This window comes from Hordeum vulgare, chromosome 4H (assembly GCF_904849725.1).
Source record: "Hordeum vulgare subsp. vulgare chromosome 4H, MorexV3_pseudomolecules_assembly, whole genome shotgun sequence".
Classification (NCBI taxonomy): domain Eukaryota; kingdom Viridiplantae; phylum Streptophyta; class Magnoliopsida; order Poales; family Poaceae; genus Hordeum; species Hordeum vulgare.
In genome coordinates this window covers 81736062-81756491 of record NC_058521.1, presented here as the reverse complement: position 1 = coordinate 81756491, position 20430 = coordinate 81736062, and positions in this window count along the sequence as shown.

Genomic DNA, 20430 nt, shown 5'->3' with positions numbered 1-20430 from the left:
TGAAAAGGATCAGATTCGACTAGAGAGATTATCTCAGGGTCGACCTAGAATTCATAATCCTTATCGGTGACAAAGATAGGCGAAGTGGCAAACTTCGGGTCATCTTTCATCCTAGCTTCCCGAGATTTTGCCTTCCACTTGAGAATTAATTTCTCAGCATCATAGGCATCCTTACACGCAAGAAAATCCTCAGCTATCTCTCCCTCCATAACGTAACCCTCAGGTATATCAGGCAATTCATATCTAGGAGAGCTAGATCTAGCAGGAGCAAAAGCAGGTTCTATCTCAATAGTATCGGTAGTTTCAGAAGCATCACGAGCATTGGCAGTAACTCTAGCAATATGAGCATCAAGGAACACTCCTAGTAGAACATCAGGCAAAGGAGTATCTCTAGCAGTATCAAGCATAGCATCATCAGGAAAAGTAGCATATCTAGCATCATCAGGCAAAGAAGTATCAAGCATAGCATCATCAGGAAAAATAGCATCTCTAGCATCATCAGGAAAAGCAGTATCAAGCATAGCATCAAGCATAGTATCATCAGGCATAGTATCAAGCATAGCATCTCTAGCAGTATCGGGCATAGTATCAAGCATAGCATCTCTAGGAGTAGTATCACAAGCATCCTCAAGCACAGGCGACATATCAAGATTTCTAGCAGGAGGTGATGTCGCAAACTTACTCATAATTGAAGGTGAATCAAGTGTAGAGCTAGATGGCAATTCCTTACCTCCCCTCGTAGTTGAGGGCAAGACTTTGGTCTTTGGATCCTTCAGATTCTTCATAGTGATCAGGAGACATAAATCCCAAGTAACTCAGAGAATATAGCAATACCTCCCCGGCAACGGCGCTAGAAAAATGTTGATCGCGTAATCTCTAGCGTTAACTAGACGAATGCTTATGACAACGAACATTCTCCTGCAACGGCACCAGAAGAATGCTGATAGCACTCCCCGGTAATGAAACTAGAAGAATGTTGTTGATGGCCCACCAGCGTGTGGGTTCGCAACAAATTTCGACTGTAGAGTATTCGACCCAAATTTGTAGATCGCCTTAATGAGGTGAGAGAATACTCTCGAGTATTGGCAGCTGAATTTGTCGGATTCAACCACACCTGAATAGTAGTATCTACAAGCACAGTAGTAACAACAAAGTAGTATGATAACAACGGTGTCAGAAACGATTGGTTCACTGCAGACTATTCCTAACAATTGTATCAATGGCGCCTTCGTTGCCGCGTCGACGGAAGTTGTCAATTCCCGTCAACGGTAGGTGAACCAACAGTGTAGCAGGTAGCAGCAGTGTAACGAGCAATAGCAGTGGCAAGGAACAGCAGTAGTGACAGCAGTAGCAAGTAGCAATAGTAACAAGCGACAGTAATAACAACAGTAGCAGCAGAGCAAGACAAGTAACAGCAGTAGCAATAGTAGTAGCAGCAGCGGAGCAAGACAAGTAACAGCAGTAGCAACAGTAATAGCAGCAGAGCAAGACAAGTAATAGCAGTAGGAGAAACTCGTAGGCAATGGGTCGGTGATTTGTTTGGATGATATTCATCATGCAACAGCTATAACACGGAGAGATATGTGGCTAGCTCTCTTCGTCAATGTAATGTAGGCATGCATTCCGTGTGTCGTCATACGTGCTTAGGGAAAAGAACTTGCATGACATCTATTGTCCATCCCTCCCGTGGCAGCGGGGTCCAAAAGGAAACTACGGGATATTAAGGTTCTCCTTTTAATAAAGAACCGGACCAACGCATTAGCACTTGGTGAACACATGAACTCCTCAAACTATGGTCATCACCGGGAGTGGTTCCGGTTATTGTCACTCCGGGGTTGCCGGATCATAACACATAGTACGTAACTACAACTTGCAAGATCGGATCTAAAACACACATATATTGCTGACAACGTACTAATTTCAGATCTAAAATCATGGCACTCGGGCCCTAGTGACAAACATTAAGCATGGAAAAGTAGTGGCAACATCAAATCTGAGAACATAGTGGATACTAGGGATCAATCCCCATCAAAACTAACTCGATTACATGATAGATCTCATCCTAGTCATCACCGCCCAGTGAGACTACGAATAGATTACTCACGAATGACGAAGAGCTTCATGGAATTGGAGAGGGAAGAAGGTTGATGATGATGATGGCGACGATTTCCCCTCTCCGGAGCCCAAGACAGACTCCAGATCTGCCCTCCATATGAAGAACAGGATGTGACGGCACCTCCGTATCGAAAACGCAACGAAAACTTCTCTCTTTATTTTTTTCTGGGACGAAAGGCAACTTATAGAGCTGGAGTTGGGGGCGGCAGGTGCCTGTGGTTCCCACAAGCCTGCCCACCGCCACCAGGGGGGTGGTGGCGGAGCAAGAGCTTGTGGCCCACTGGACCACCCCCTGAGGTGGAACTTGGCGTAGATATTTTTGATATTTTCCAAAACTACTCCCTCTAAATGTTCAGGACGTTTGAAGAACTTTGATTTCTGCACAAAAATAACACCAAGGCAATTCTGCTGAAAACAGCGTCAGTCCAGGTTAGTTCCATTCAAATCATGCAAATTATAGTCCAAAACAAGGGCAAAAGAGTTTGGAAAAGTAGATACGTTGGAGACGTATCAAAAATCAACGTGGATTTTTTTGGGAATATATAAAAATTACTGGGCCGAAGAAGTGCCAGAGGAGCGCAACCAGGGGGCACAAGCCTGGTAGGCGCGGCCACCCCCCTGGCCGCGCCTAGGGGGCTTGTGGGCTCCCTGCTGGCCCACTGGCTCCCCTCTTCTGCTATATGAAGGGTTTTGTTCCGAAAAAATCAGGAGGAGGCTTTTCGAAGGATTCGCAGCCGCCACGAGGCGGAACTTGAGCAGAACCAATCGGGGAAACTTCCCTCCGAGAGGGGGAAATCGTCGCCATCGTCATCACCAACACTCCTCTCATCGGAGGGGACTCCTCATCATCAACATCTTCATCATTACCATCTCATCTCCAAACCCTAGTTCATCTCTTGTAACCAATCTCCATCTCGCGACTCCGATTGGTACTTGTAAGGTTGCTAGTAGTGTTAATTACTCTTTGTAATTGATGCTTGTTGGATTATTTGGTGGAAGAGTTTATGATCAGATCCTTGATGCTACTCATTACCTCTCTGGTCATGAATATGGTTATGCTTTGTGAGTAGTTACTTTTGTTCCTGAGGACATGGGATTAGTCATGCTAATGGTTGTCATGTGAATTTGGTCTTCGTTCGGTATTTTGATGTGTTGTATGTTGTTTTTCCTCTAGTGGTGTTATGTGAACATCGACTACATAACACTTCACCATTATTTGTGCCTAGAGGAAGGCATTGGGAAGTAGTAAGTAGATGATGGGTTCCTAGAGTGACAGAAGCTTAAACCCTAGATTATGTGTTGCTTCGTAAGGGGCTGATTTGGATCCACTAGTTCAATGCTATGGTTAGACTTTGTCTAAATTGTCCTTTCGTAGTTGCGCATGCTTGCGAGAGGGGTTAATCATAAGTGGGATGCTTGTCCAAGTAAGGGCAGTACCCAAGCGCCAGTCCACCCACATATCAAACTATCAAAGTAACGAACGTGAATCATATGAACATGATGAAAACTAGCATGACAGAAATTCCCGTGTGTCCTCGAGAGCGTTTTACCTCCTATAGGACTTTGTCCATGCTTGTCCCTTGCTACAAAAGGGATTGAACCACTTTGCTGCACCGTTGCTAGTTTTGTTACTTGTTGCTTGCTAAGAATCATCTTGTCACACAACCACTTGTTACCGATAATTTCAGTGCTTGCAGATATTACCTTGCTGAAAACCACTTGTCAGATCCTTCTGCTCGTCGTTGGGTTCGACACTCTTACTTATTGAAAGGACTACGATAGATCCCCTATACTTGTGGGTCATCAAAGATGTGGACCTGCACACACAACAAATAACTTTGCTCCCAACGAGTACACAGAGGTTGTCAATCTCTCCGGCCTTGTAGTTTGCAAAGGATCAAAACACAAGCGGGAAGGTAATAGTGATTGCAACATAAAAGTAAATGAAAGCGGTAAATGATGGAGGAGTAAACACTGATGGTGATATGGACCGGAGTCACATGATGTTCACTAGTGATGTGTCCCTCCCAAAAGACGATAAACAACTATGCTTGGGTAAACAAATCACAATTGGGAAATTGACAGAATTATGATTGCACCGCAATGCTAATTATGGTACTTGATAGTTAGAGCTTCAATAGTAATGGGCAGTACGCCAAGACAAGTAGACCGTTTATTCATCAGCATCTACTTACTAATCATCCACCTTGATATATCTATCCAGAACATCTCTCCGGTATTAAGTTGCGAGCCCCACCCAAAGTGTAAACCCAAAGCAACGGACAATTGCATTAACGAACTATGCATAAGGTAAACAATCCTTGCAACCGTAGTCACAAGCACCGTTTTTTCTCCTTGGTGGCAACAAGCACACACCCTAGTCTCATGTTTCTGTCACTCAAGCTAGACATCGAGGGGCATGAACCCATAATCATGCATAACGCTCCCTTTTGGAGTTACAATCTATTACTTGGCCAAAGCAATAAAAAGCAACGGAGAACATGCATGAATCACTACGGAACATAATATAGAAGGATAATAGAATATATAACTCATAACAACCTGAACATAATCTCATAATCCATCGGATCCCAACAAACGGAGGATAGCAATAGCAAGAGAATTACATAGATGTCTTGATCATGTAGGGCAACTCACAAGGACTAACCATTGAAGCACAAGATTAGAGAGGAGACATCACATAGCTACTCGTCATGGACTCATGGTCCAAGGAGGACTACTCACGACACGTTCGGGAAGCATCCATGGCGGTGGAGAAGCTCCCGGAGGTCAATCCTCCCACCAGCAGGGTGCCAGCAAGAGGTCTCCTAACGCTCGCGATCTCGGAAGCGCTGCGGCGGCGGAACGATGGGGAAATTCACGATTCCAGATAGTCTACGAGGGTTTCCTCTCGGGACTCTAAATATAGGCCAAAGGAGGGCACTGGAGGAGGTGGGACCCACCCAGGCGACCTCCTGGCGCGGCCTAGGGCCTGGCCGCGCCAGCAGGCCGTTTGGGAGGACCCTGGCCCCCCTCTGGCCCTCCTTCGGTGATCCGGAAACTTCTGTTTCGCTGATTTTTTATATATACTTTCTGGATTTTTTCGGGCTTCAGGAAATTGGGTAAAAGCCCGTGCGAAATAGACATCAGCATCCAGAAACTGGCACTGGGTGCACTGAGTTAGTAGGTTAGTCCAATATGTGTAAAATGATATAAAAGTATAGCAAAACATATAACAATGTCACCCAAAAGATCTTGGAACAAGAGGAAATTATAGATACGTTTGGGGCGTATTAACGGGGCGGAGTTGGGGTCGTCGGGCACTCGGCCACAGTAGAAAGGTTGCGGCCTTGGTTGTGTGTGGTTGTTGGACTTGTCCAAGGAAGGCGCTGGAGACTGGGCTGTGAACTGGATCGAGGGGAATCAGCAGGAGCGAGGCTCATGGATGGATTTTTGGATCGGGAGGAGATTCTCTGGTTGGCTCGGTGCTGAACACGAGGAGGAAATGGAGAGGGCGGCGGCGCTGCAGGGATGGATGGGACAAGATCCATGGAATTTAGGGTTGCCCAACAATATATGGCAAGAGGGGCTAGGGTTAGGGCATCTCAGTCCGATCTCGGACCGTTGGATTGCGATCCGACGGTCCCGATCGCAAGGGGTGCTAGGTGGGTTACTGCGCTATGTAGAATACGTTGGGCTGAGTAGAGAGAGAGAGATTTGCGGCCCGGCACAAGATTTTTAAACACCGAAAAAACGACCGATGATAACCGATGACGGTGCCGCTACGGTCGACCGTTCGGGCATCAGACGGACTCCGATTGCGACGAAATTTGGTAGGCGTCCTACCGACATTAAAATAAAACCACACACAAAGTTTCATCCCATTCCGAGAATATTTCTACACAATTAAAACAGTTAACGATGTCGTGGGCGCGTGCATGTGTGGTTGGTCTTAAAACGGTCAATGACAAAAATGGAGAGAACCGGCAACTAATAACGGATGCAAGTTTTGAAAACTGACGACAACGGAGTGCTGATGCAATGCGGATAATGCGTATGAGGCGATAATGAATGCGAAAAACAATCTAATCGCATGACGACAATGTACTAAAAGAGAAATCTTCTGGAGCGTCGATCTCGGGATGTTACAACTCTCCTACACTAACAAGAGATCTCGACCCGAGATCTAAGAAAGAAAGGGGGAAAAGGATGAGAAATAGCAAGATGTAAACTTAGTCGCTTCTTTGAAAAACGAGTGAAACCAATGATCCTTGAAGGTTGTAAAGAGATGAAGAATGATACGAGAAACAAGCAAGAATTCACACAACATTTCTGCGGCAATTCGGTAGGAAATTGAGGCAAAATTTGATAAGATGGAAAGGTCTTGAGAAGATTCACAACAAACCAACTAAATTGAATAAGAAAGGAGAGAACATGATCTTGACAAGAAGAGATGATTGACTGAAAAGAGCAACATCACAATGCCTCCGGAATAAAGCATAGAAACTAGATCATTGGGAAGAAATAATGAAGAAGAGAATGACAAATACTACTATCTGATGACCCACAAGTATAGGGGATCTATCGTAGTCCTTTCGATAAATAAGAGTGTCGAACCCAACGAGGAGCAGAAGGATCTAACAAGTGGTTTTCAGCAAGGTAATATCTGCAAGCACTGAAATTATCGGTAACAAGTGGTTGTGTGGTGAGATGATTCGTAGCAAGTAGCAAGTAACAAAAGCAATAACGGTGCAGCAAAGTGGCCCAATCCCTTTTGTAGCAAGGGACAAGCCTGGACAAAGTCTTATAGGAGGAAAAACGCTCCCGAGGACACACGGGAATTTCTGTCATGCTAGTTTTCATCATGTTCATATGATTCGTGTTCGTTACTTTGATAGTTTGATATGTGGGTGGGCCGGCGCTTGGGTACAGCCCTTACTTGGACAAGCATCCCACTTATGATTAACCCCTCTAGCAAGCATCCGCAACTAAGAAAGAAGAATTAAGACAAAGTCTAACCATAGCATTAAACTAGTGGATCCAAATCAGCCCCTTACGAAGCAACGCATAAACTAGGGTTTAAGCTTCTGTCAATCTAGCAACCTATCATCTACTTAATACTTCCCAATGCCTTCCTCTAGGCCCAAATAATGGTGAAGTGTTATGTAGTCGAAGTTCACATAATACCACTAGAGGAAAAACAACATACAACACATCAAAATATCGAACGAATACCAAATTCACATGACTACTTATAGCATGATGTATCCCATGTCCTCAGGAACAAAAGTAACTACTCACAAAGCATAATCATATTCATGACTAGAGAGGTAATGAGTAGCATCAAGGATCTGACCATAAACTCTTCCACCAAGTAATCCAACTAGCATCAACTACAAAGAGTAATTAACACTACTAGCAACCTTACAAGTACCAATCCGAGTCGCGAGACGAAGATTGGTTACAAGAGATGAACTAGGGTTTGGAGATGAGATGGTGCTGATGAAGATGTTGATGGTGATGATTCCCCTCCGATGAGAGGAGTGTTGGTGATGAAGATGGCGACGACTTCCCCCTCCGGGAGGGAAGTTTCCCCGGCAGGATCGTCCTGCCGGAGCTCTAGATTGGTTCTGCTCAAGTTTCGCCTCGTGGCGGCGGCGAATCCTCCGAAAAGCCCCCTCCTGAATTTTTTCGGAATGAAACCCTTCATATAGCAGAAGAGGGGAGCCAGTGGGCCAGCAGGGAGCCCACAAGCCCCCTAGGCGCGGCCAGGGGGTGGCCGCGCCTAGCAGGCTTGTGGCCACCTGCTGGCGCCCCTCTAGCACTTCTTCGGCCCAGTATTTTTTATATATTCCCAAAAAATCCACGTTGATTTTCACGGCTTTTGGAGTTGCGCAGAATAGGCATCTCAAACTTGCTCCTTTTTCAGGCCATAATTCCAACTGTCGGCATTCTCCCTCTTCATGTAAACCTTGCAAAACAAGAGGGAAAAGGCATAAGTATTGTACCGTGAAGTTAAATTACAGCCCAAAAAGCAATAAATATCAACATGAAAGCATGATGCAAAATGGCGTATCACTATCACAATTGAATTTGACAAGGAACCTTGCAAGAAGAATTGAATGGAGTTGTTGGCAAACCAACAACGGAAAGAAGAAGCTTGTAGTAGACTTATGAAAACCATCTCAAAAATGAGGTGACAACCAACCACAATTGGAAAACAATTGATGCATTGGGAGCAAAAAGATATGAAAACTTCTTACACCAAGAGGAAACATTGAAAACTTGGATTAATGGCAACACCATAATAGCAACAATCCTTAGACAAAGCAATTGTTGAAGTCTAAACCAAGATAGTTCAATGAAGAAATCATGGGTTGAAATATCTCATTATTGAAGAAATTGGTGGGTTTAATTATCTCATTCTTGAAACAAATCCTCTTCGAGATTCCTCCACTCGCAAGAATGCTATAACACCACCAGAAAGGATAAAGGAGGGAGAATTGCACCTTGAATGCAAAACACAGGATATTTGAGCCTCTCCAACAAGAATGTTGAAGAACACTTCCAGAAAGAATTAAAACCTTGATGAATCACCATGAATAACCACTTGGAGAACACCAGGATGAAAGGATGATATAAAGAGTTGAATGTTGAAAAGAATAAGATTAAAGCCCTGCAAAGATTTAGATGAAGCTTCACGAAAAGATACTTGAGAAAACTTGGAACTCTGGAAAAGAAAGATGAAGCACTTGAGATAAGAATTTGATATCATGAGCCACTCCGGAAGAAGAATTGAAATCACCTTAATGAACAAGAATAAGAATTATGTTATGCTTATCCTTCATCAAGTTAAATTGATGACAAGCAACAGATTTAGCATATCACTTATTCTTCTTAAAAGATGAGGAGAGATATGATCACAAACTTGAAGAAGGAATATGACTCATGGAATTCATACTTATGTCACACTTGAAAATAATTAGAGATCTCCGAAAAAGATTAGAAGACCCAGGAAAGATCCTGGGGAAAATGTGTGGGTTATGGGCACACTCAAAAGAAACCATCGTTGAAACAATTGATTATAAAAGAGAGATTGCACCAGATAAATGAAAAACTTGATGAGGTTGAGCACCTTGAAATAACTGAAAGAATTGGAATGAAAACAAGAAACTTCTGAGATATCTTGAACACTCCGGTTAGAATAGAGAGAGATGAAAACAAGAAAGGCTTGATAAGAATTATCAACATGGGAAAGAATTTAAAGGATGAAAAGGATATGATGAACACAGATAGCTTGAATTGAATTCACCAGAAAAGAGAACAAGAATGAAAAATGATGAACTTAGAACTCCTGAGAATCTTCACAATGAATCACCGGATACAATACAGAAGAGATAAAGTGGAAGCATCAATGAGAAGAAAGGCACTTGGATGAAAATTTAGTAGTTGAAGCAAAAAGGATGGGAGGGTGGGGGAAAACAAAGATAACTTGGGACAGATGAGACAAACTCCGGAAAGAAATGAGAGATTTATCTTGCAAATATTGGAGAGGACTGAATTGGCTTGAAGAGAAGCACTGTGGTTGGAAAAGAATTGACATGACGACTGTGGTTGACAAGAACTGAAAACACAACTTGATTGAGCAAAAGAATTTGCATTCCCATAAAAATATGAGAACACCTCTTGGAAAGTTATTAATTCACCGCTTGACATCAAAACAACTCGAATTACCATACTCCAACAAAACCGAATTACCATACTCCAACAAAACAAAATATATTAAACTTGACCTCCGGAAAGAAAGATGAGACACTTGAGATAAAGAGTTTGATATCATGAGCCACTCCGCAAGAAGAATTGAAATCATCTTGACGAAACAAGAATAAGAATTATGTTATGCTTATCCTTCATCAAGTTAAATTGATGACAAGAAACGGATTTAGCATACCACTTATTCTTCTTGAAAAGATTGGAGAGAGAAAGATATAGCACAAATTTGAAAAAAAAACTTGGAAGAACCACCAGTAAGACTTTGGAATGAGAAAGGATAACACAAATGAACTGGGTTGCACGAGGACAAAGAGAGCATGATACGATTAGAGAATGCTTGAACAAGCCACCGGTAAGAATTCACAAATGAATGAGAACACCATGAATGAATAAAGATACATGAGAACGAAGAGATCATGATCAACCTGAAGAATTTAGAACATATGGGGATATTATAAATGAATGGAAAACATGAGAACGAAGAGATCTTGAGCCACCTAATAGAAAACTTGAATGAGGCACCGGAATAATTAAGATACGAGCGAAGAGACAACAATTGAGAAGAATTTGAGAATGAAGAAATCTTCTAAAAGATGGCCTTCGGAGGATCGAGAAATAAAAAACAACTCAGAAATGCACCAGATAGATATGAAAGGAATTACTCATGAGTGGAAACAATTTGAGAGAGAGCATGAAGCTGAGATTACAATCTTCAAAAGAATGGACCACGATTTAAGAAAACACTTCTTCGAATATCCAAGCTGAGAATGATGGCAAGAATCATCATCAAGAATTACTGAGACACTCCGGAATAAGAATAAGGAAAAGTTTAGCCAATGATGAAAATAATAAATTTGAAACGATCTTGGATAAGGAATATGACTGATGGAATCCATACTTATGTCATATTGAAAAGAATTTGAGATCTCCAGAAAAGATTAAAAGAGCTAGGTAAGATCTTGGAGAAGAACATGTGGGTTATGGTCCCACTCAAAAGAAACCATTGTAGAAACAATTGATTAGGCACAGAGATATTGCACCGGCATAAAGAATACTTTATGAGGTTGGGAACCTAAAGAAAATGTAAGGATTGAAAACAAGAAACTTCTGAGATATCTTCAGCACTCCGGATTGAACAGAGATGGATGAATAACAAGAGAGGCTTGAATGAGAATTTCCAATACAAAATAATTTAAAGGATGAAAAGGATATGATGAACACCTAAAGCTTGAATTGAATCCACCGGGGAAAACACAAGAATGAATAAATGATGAACTCGAAACTCCCGAGAATCTCCTCCAAAGAACCACCAGATAGGATAGAGAAGAAAAGATAGAGGAAGCATCAATGAGTTGAGCTGCACTTGGATGATAATTGAATCACTGAAGAAAAGGGCGGGAGGGTGGGTAAAAACAAAGACAACTTGGGACAGATGAGACAAACTCCGGAAGAAATGAGAGATTGATCTTCCAAATATTGAGATGATTGAATTATCTTGAAGAGAAGCACAAGTGATGAAAATAATTGATATGGTGACTTCGGTTGAAAAGAATTGACATGGCAATTCGATTGAGCAAAAGAATTAGCACTCTCAGTAATAACCACTTTATTATTGCCTCTAGGGCATATTTCCAACAGCATTATCATCGTGCCTAGCTCATGAATACTATGTTTGATAGAAGAAGTGTATTCCCAAGGTTCACGTGCATTCCTACCGTCGTGAATATGTTAAATTTTTGTGTGGGTGCGTTTGGGGTTATCAGAAATCATTCACGCAAGTGTGAGGTGTTATATGTTTTGAAGATTTGCTATCTTCACTTCATATAACTTCTCTTAGCACCCCAAGCCACTGACTGATTAGATCAAGGAAAATAAGTTACTTTATAAGAGCTAAGCCAGGCTTACACAAGGACCTTGATATCCTCGACGATTGTTCCTAAACCGGAACTTGGTTGCATTTCAAGGTAAAAATCCCATGTGGGCACGAATGTCTTGACATTATGTTCATGTGTCTTACAATCCAGCTCATGATTCAAGACTTGCTTTCGTAGTTCATATCCCAAGGATCTTGCATCACCATCTTGTCGATTTTTTTTGCCCCCATTTTCTTCTCACGCATCCTAAGTCTGAGGTATCCCGACACCAATCAGAGCTGAATCTCGGGCACATATGATGGCTGCAATATTTTCCAATAATTTTAACTTTGGTCTTTATGTAACCCGGTACGGTGGTTTCTTGTCTAACACACCTAGCCGAAGGACCTAATGTTATATTATCTTCCTTAACAAGATTCACCATTCTTCCATGAGGAAATTGTATGACTTATTTTATAAGTTGTTCCTGATGGATCCGTTGTGTACCCAAAGTCCGCCCTTTACCTTATGACGATCTCGATGCTACCTCGAAGCACGGATGTGCTACATCAAATGTCAACAGAAACATTGGGAGCGGAGTGCTAAATTGTTCTTTATCAATTATCCAACCAGTGTTGTAAGGGTAAATGTCATGATTCTTCTTGACCTTTTACCTATATGATAATCTACTAGGAAAATTGCCCGTGCATTCCAACGGGAGAAGAAAAAAATACCACATGCCTCTAACCAGCAAACCACGACAACCACTATGGAAAGGTGCACATCTAGGTCATCATAAATATTCTTGCTAAACCTCGTGTCAGTCATTTGAATAATTACAAAAAGTATGCTACATGACCTTCTATATTACTCTTCAAAACCTAAATAATGCATTTTATATATGCCCATGCTTGTACAACACAAAAGGTAAACTTGATTATATGTGGTTAATTTATTAGCTAATATATACCCTGCTTTAAAAATATAAGGGCATAAATGATGATTTTATGTATGAAAAAAATGTTGGCACGACCCACGTGGGAGGTAGCGCCCCAAGGCGGCGCGGTCAACGCCAAGGCGGCGGCGGGTCGATCTGGATCCGATCCAGGGCACGACGGGGCGGAGGCGCTCGGCGAGCAGGCGGCTGCGGTGTCCGGAGGGACTGGCAGGCGAGGCGCGCGGCAGGGGCAGCTCGCGGCACGAGCTGCGGCGGCGCAAGGAGAGGCAGGGAGCGCGGGGAGGCGCAGGAGGCAGTGCGGCGCGGCTGCTCGCGGGGGTTGCGCTCCGGATCTGGGCAGAGCTCCGGAGGATGCAGGGCTGGGGGGACGGCTTCGGCAGCTCGTCGGCGGCAGGATCCGACGTGGATCGGGGCCGGCGACCGGCGGGAGGAGCGGGGCAGCGGTGCGGTGAGAAGATCATGGGCTCGGGAGGAGTCGGTGGCTGCCTGCTTCCTTGGCCCGCCACGTGACTGAAAATTTTACAGATGCACGGGCATTTTTGAAAAAACGAAATGTTTTATCCACTTAATGAAGGACCGCGGGTTGATTACGAAAAAATAGGGGGACGTTTTTTGCAAAACTGCCACGACGGACGACCAGAAATTATATTTGCTTTATTATTAGGGAGAGACTTGCTATCCTTTCATGGAAATCATGCTCTGCTTGTCCTTGGCAAGGTTATACTCATGATAATTGTGTTTAAACACATTTTCCTTTCCATTGGCCTGTTTAACCTTTTCTTGTAATCTAACTTATCAGAGCAGTGGTAATTCCCAGCTTTGGTAAAATCCTCGGTGTCACAATTGTCAGTAAGAACCAGTTACTATTGTGGATAACATTCCGGTAGCCACAATGGACGAGAACTTTGTCTATTGGTCCGCCTCGTTTCAACGAGCAGGAAAATGGTTCTATTCGTCCCCTGCCCTTGGTACCGACGTTGTTACCAACGTAACTGACAGGTTATCCTCTGACATGTCTTCCTATCAAGATCGTATAAAATGGCACCGCTTTGCCTACTCTTAACCCACATGGTGGACCCATAACCCAAGTTCCATAGGATCGAAACCTAACTCTCATGTACATCTTTGACTCCCATGTGTCCTTGCACTTGGCTTCGTGTGAAATTCCCGAGCCACCGTCCAATGGGACGATCTATTCTTGTATCGCATGCAATATTTATTTTTGTTGCTCAGACCCTTTTTCATATCTATTTAGGCATCAAACGATTGCCTAACCGTTTGAAACCTTGGTACCATCGCATGCTACTCCCAATGAATTCCGTGAGTTGCAACTTCATGGATAATTCATGTCCTTTTTTGTGAGTTTGTCGTGAGATGCCCAACTTTATATAGGTACGTTCTTCCAACGTTTTTTCCTATTATCGCGTTCTTAGGGCGATGAAGATCCCGAAGGAAGGATGACGAATTCATCTAGGTGACCTAAGTCAGACAATTCAAGACTTCAACAAAAAGGAAAAATTTCTTCGAGAAGAGCAACCAAGACAAGAAGACTCGTAAGATTTCGTAGTCAAACGTTTCCCCCTTACCTCTACCTCTTAATTCTCGGGAAGAGAATTTATTTTAGTGGTGGAGAGTTGTGACATCCCCAGATTAAGCTATAGTAACCCCCATAATTAAGCTATAGTAAACAGGAGGATTAAGCTAACCCATCTTTGCTAAACCATGCTTGATCACATTGGAGTCATAAGTCATTTGAATTTCCTAATGATTTTCAAAGTGCATCTAAAAAGTGGATTAAATAGTTTTGCAAACCTGAAAACAAAAATCATGGATGGGTTGCAATTATTCTCTAAGCATTTATAATATTGTAACCAACTTTTTAGAAAGTGTTTTCGTGCCTCTAAAACAGTTTAACTCAGACCAAGCCATTTATTTATATGCCCTTTTTGTTTCTCCAATTTTCAAATAAATTCAAAATTCCCCAAAAAAATTGTGTTTGTGCCAAAAAATGCATATGACACGTTTATTTAGATGCCCTTTTGGTTTCTCCAATTTTCAAATAAATTTAAAATTCCCAAAAAAAATTGTGTTTGTGTCAAAAAATTCATATGACACGATGGGCCAACCTCATAATTTTATAAAAGCGCCTTGGTGTTGTTTTGCAATTAAAACGGGAGCTTTTATAGATAAAAGAGTAGGTTTTACTTTAGAAAAAAAGAAAAGGCCATCTCCTCCCTTACCTGGGCCCTCGCCTCCCCAACTGGCCCGGCCAGGCCTTCCCCTTCCTCCCTCCCCTGTTCATCCGCTCGGTGGCCGGCCGAGGCACGTCCATGGCCATAGATGACCACATGTCGGCAATCCGGCGGCTGCCCCTCGATGTAAATACGTCGGCGACCACCCCACGGTCCCTTTGTGAACCTTAGGCCCCCTCCACTCTTTCCCCATTGCGCCCCCGCTCCTCCCCACGTTCCTGCCGCCGCCGCCGTCACCATGACCGCCATTTGGCCGCAGCTCCCGAGCCTCTCTCGACACGCCGTCGTGTCTGCAAGACTCGTCGCGCCCCCCTGGATCACCGACGCCAGGCCATTTGAGTTTGGGGGTATAGCATCGACGACATCGCCTCTTCTTCCTCCTCCCCATGCCACCGTGCTCCGGCGATGATTTCGTCCGCACCGGGCCCTCCCCGAGCATGCCTTGCTCCTCTACAGGCTCCCGGTGAGCTTCCACGCCTCCTCCTCTCTCTTCTTGAACCCTCTCCGGTCCTGTACCCCATAACGCGATGGCCGTAATCGATCTCCGGTCGGGCTCGTCGTCGGAGAGGTTTCGGTGGCCTATTGGCCCGGGCTCGTACCCATCACCTTCCTGCATCGCGTAGGACCTCGTAGGTTAGCTGGGTTGCACACCGGCTTGCCGCAACACCGTCCCCGTCGAGGCCCGAGCTCCGGCCGCCGCCTCCTTGGTCGCCGGCATCGTTCCCGACTGCCCCAGCTCGCCTCGATGGCCAAAATGGAACGGCGACAATACCAGCTGCTCGTGGGTGCTCGCACCTCTTGAAACAGTGACCGAAGCTACGATTCCGCGCCACCCCGCCTTCCCTGGTGCTCGCCGGAGCAACTCCGGGGCGCCAGCGCATGGGCGAACACCGGACACGCGCACTGGGTCACTGACCCGTGGGACCTGCCGGTGAGATGCTTAGGTTAGGTTAAATCAGTGGTTAATTAAAACAATAGTACTCACTAAGGATCGAGCCCCACTTCACTAATCAAATTAGGATTTAAAAATGAAACTAATTAAAGATACAGTCGGTGATAGGTGGGGCCTACCCACTGTTCCAATGGATAAGGCCGGCCCAGTCAGCGTGCTGACTCAGCAGCCTCGCCCACCAGCCAGCCTTAGTTGACTGGTCAGTTGACCAGTCAACTCGGCCCCTTGGTCAACCTCTCCCACCCCTTTGGGTACACTGGACCGAGTGCACCCAGCAATTTCCCCTGTTTTTGAATTAACATAAATTCTGTTAATTTTAGAAAATATGTAAAAATTAAAAATTAATAGAAAATAAACCGTAAGTGAGATGAAAATAATTTATATATGGAAGTTGATCAGAAAACCGAGATGAACCTCGATACGATGTCCACTCGTCTATCACGCATCCCTATCATAGCGAACGTGGAACTTTTCCATCTGTTTTTGCTTGTCCGGTAGTAGCGAGAGACTCGGGAAATATCAACAGATATTTTCCCCATCCGTCTATAACGTCTAATTCTACGTTAGTGCATTCCTAGCCCTGCATATTGTCAGGTCATGCATAGTGTTCCATTTGTACTTATATTTATTGTTTCTCCCCCCTTCTTAACGGTAGATGCCGGGACTGACGTTGCTGCCGAGTACGACTACCTTCCTAACGACCAACCCTGTACCGTAGTGCAACAAGGCCAGCAAACCCACTTGATCATTCCTATATCTCATATTATTTCTCCCTCGTGCTTGCATTAGAATTTTGCTACTCTTGTAGTTAGCTTCTATATATGATGCATAGCCTGTTTTTGATAAACTGCTTCTTTATTGTACTGCGCCTTAAACTGTTTAGTATAGGTGTAGTAGTCATCCACTTTGACCCTTAATCTAGTTGCCCCTGCTTCTTCATCAAGTCTCGATCATCTGATCGACGAGCCATGACCCGTCACAGCACTCACACCCCCTTAGTTGTATGACGCTGCAGAGCTACTATCGAGTACCGAGGGTGACACCTTGTTATGTACTCCGATGTTAGCGTTGTAGAGTAGTTGACCGGCGGTGATTCTCGGAGGGTGATTCCTCCTTCACCACCTCCGATAAAGACAATGTCATACAACCCATCAAGTGTGGTCCATCGAGGGTGATTCCTCCCTAGCCACCTTGATGGTTACATCGTTCGGAATCGAGCGAGGGTGATACCTCGGATCCCTATGATGTTACAGTCGCACGACTACTTGATGTTGTTAGTGGGAACTTGATGAATGGTGTGTTGCGGGTGGATTTCCGCATGGATGTGATGATGAGTTAATTAAAATGCTAATGGATTTGGGTATTTGATCCGAGTTGGTCGGGAGACCTTTTTCGCACTAACCTTCACGTGGGAGAAGTTATGGGTACTCGACATCGTGGTATCATCTAAAGCTCTTCAGACGTCAGCAATGGAGCGGGGCGTGCGCGAGTGGTCTGGATAAGCATCGTTCTTGTATAAGAGGTGCCAGGACTGACATTGGCCACCCTAACAACATGCAGGAGCGCAATGGGTGATGGGCCCATGAACCCTGCGCGCTTAGGAGTTAGACCGGTGGGCTGGCCTCTCTATTGAACCTAGGTAGGGCTGTGACGCGTTGATTTTCCGAGGCCGGGCATGACCCAGGAAAGTGTGTCCGGCCAGAGTTTATCAAGCGTGTTGGGTACTATGGTGCACTCCTGCAGGGATGAATTTCACTATTAGAATAGAAGTGTCCACGGTTACGGGAAGATTTGGAGTTGGGCCCTCATCTTATACAACTTGAATTGTTACTTAACTGGAATGTTTGCTCCGGGATTGCTTCCTCGTAGGGAGTTGAGAAAGAATCTCTGGGCGTGAATTTAATTAGTATTTATGCAACAATATGACTATATATTTGTGTTACTTGCTCTACTCTCGTCTATTTCTGCAAGACGCTGAAGATGCTAGTCTTAAATAGGCCTCGTCCCCTCTCTCTATTCTCGCGTTGCTGCAGTTAGTCCACATAAAACCCCTTTCCTTCAATATTGATGCATACTTAGCATAGTTCCGATGTCAGTCTTGCGAGTACTTTGGATGAGTACTCACCGTAGCTTTGCTCCCCCATTCCCCTTGATACGTTGCTGCGACCAGATGATGGAGCCCAGGAGATGGCGTTTCCCGTCGATGACGCCTGCTACCCCGATGGTGCCTACTACTACGTGGGGGCCGCTGAAGACCAGGAGTAGATTAGGAGGTTCCCACGCAAAAGGCATCGCCTCGTTTGATCGTTGTATCTTTTGTGCTAGACTTCTCTAAGGCATTATCATGTTTCATGTCTGTACTCAGATATTTGTTTCTTCCACTGACTCGTGTGTTTCTCGAGCTTCTGTATTCTAGCCCTCGAAGCCCCTGGCTTGTAAGATGAAGCTTGTATGTTTATTTCTGTCTAGAGTTGTGTTGTGATATCTTCTCGCGAGTCCTTGAGCTTGGTCGTATGCATTTGTGTGTATGATCAGCATATGATCAAATCGAGGGCGTCATAATGCTGCTTGTGCATCCAAATCCTAAACCCAAAGTTGTGCCAAATGACTCCACTATACCTACCTATATACGGTATTTCAGTGCCGTTGCAAGTAAATTTGTATGTGCCAATTCTAGTGTTCAAAATAAATTTCTATTTTGTGTGCGCATACCGCTCATGAAGCGGCGGGAGGTGGCCGGTATCTTCTATGTTAAATAGGTTATTTTGAAGATGAGTGTTTATTCACTTGTCATTGCACGAGAGTATGGCGGTAATAGGGATGCCCAGTCCCAAAATGCAAAGAAAACTTATTTTATGTTGTCAAATAATAAATTCCTTGGAAAGTGTTGGTATGGATGATACTCGGGGATGCGACTAGGCGTGGAATGTGAAAGGATGGTGGAAAAAGGAATAAACTTTATTTTCAGTTTGGGAACCGCCTATGGTTTGTTTAGCATGGGAGATATTGGAAACTCTTAGTCGTTTTCGTTGAGAGGAAAAGCATACCACCTAAAATATTTTTGTCTCTAAATTTTTCACTTTGCGCTCTGGCACCTCTACAAATCCCCGCTTCCCTCTATGATGGGCCTATCTATTTACTTTATGCAATTTTTATTTTGAATTTGAGTCTCCATATTCTCTTATAAAACACCAACTAAGGAACACTATTATCATACTTGATCATTGGATGTAGCTAATATTTGGGTGTGTTGCATAAATGGATCAATGATTCAGCATGATGGGCTAGGGATATCATTCTTTAGCGTTGATATTTTGAAATACTTGGTTGCTTGTTAATATGCTAGAAGTATTAAAGTTTTCATGCCAAATTATAGACTATTGCTTTGAATCATCTACAAGTCCACATGTCCATGCTATAAAGAAAATAATATGATGAATATGATAGTTTTCAATTTCCACACTATCTTTTATAAGAAAGAGTTGTTGTTATGATATAGGAAAAGTGATTGAAATTATCATTGATCAAACTTATTCACTATGCTAGAATTCACACATCATAAATTATTTCTTTTATCATTTACCTACTCAATGAAGAGTAGGAATTAAGCTTGGGGATGCTAATACATCTCCGACGTATCGATAATTTATGAAGTATTCATGCCATGTTTGCCTATGTTTACAATACTTTTATATGGTTTTGCTGCACTTTATATGATTTATTTAGAAGTAACCCGGACTAATGTTGTTTCGAGCAAAACTACCATGGTGTTGTTTTTTGTGAAGAAATAAAAGTTCTTTGTATTGGACGAAACTTTTTAATGAACTTTTTGGAGGAAAAGAAAAATATTGGAGCAAAGAACCACTAGAGGGGGGGCCTAGTGCCCATTAGACACCAGGGAACGCCATCCCCCCATGCGTGGCATGGTGTCTAGTGGGCTACTCGTGGGCCATCATAGCGTGATTCCAACACCCAAAAATACTATAAATATAGGAACCTCTAGAAATAACCCTAGACGAGAAGTTTTGCCTTTACATGGCCTTTGTAGCCACAAAAAACCAATTTGGAGACGTTTGAGTATCCTGCTGGAGAGGGGAAATCATCTCCGGTGGCCATCTTCATCATCCCGGCGGCCACCATGACGAGGAGGGAGTAGTCCACCCTCGGGTCTGAGGGTTTCTACGAGTAGCTATGTATTTAATTGTTGGGGAACGTTGCATGGGAAACAAAAAATGATCCACGCACACGCAATACCTATCCATGGTGATGATCATCTACGAGAGGGAGATCATATCCACATACCCTTGTAGATCGCTAAGCGGGAAGCGTTAAGAAACGTGGTTGTTGTAGTGGAACGTCTTCGTGATCCAAATCGCCGCCGTCCCACGATCCATCCCGATCTAGCGCAGAACGGACGTCACCTCCGTGTTCAGCACACGTACAGCTCGATGACGATCCCCGCCTTCTTTATCCAGCAAGAGGGGCGGAGAGGTGGCGGAATTCTCCGGCAGCATGACGGTGTGGCGG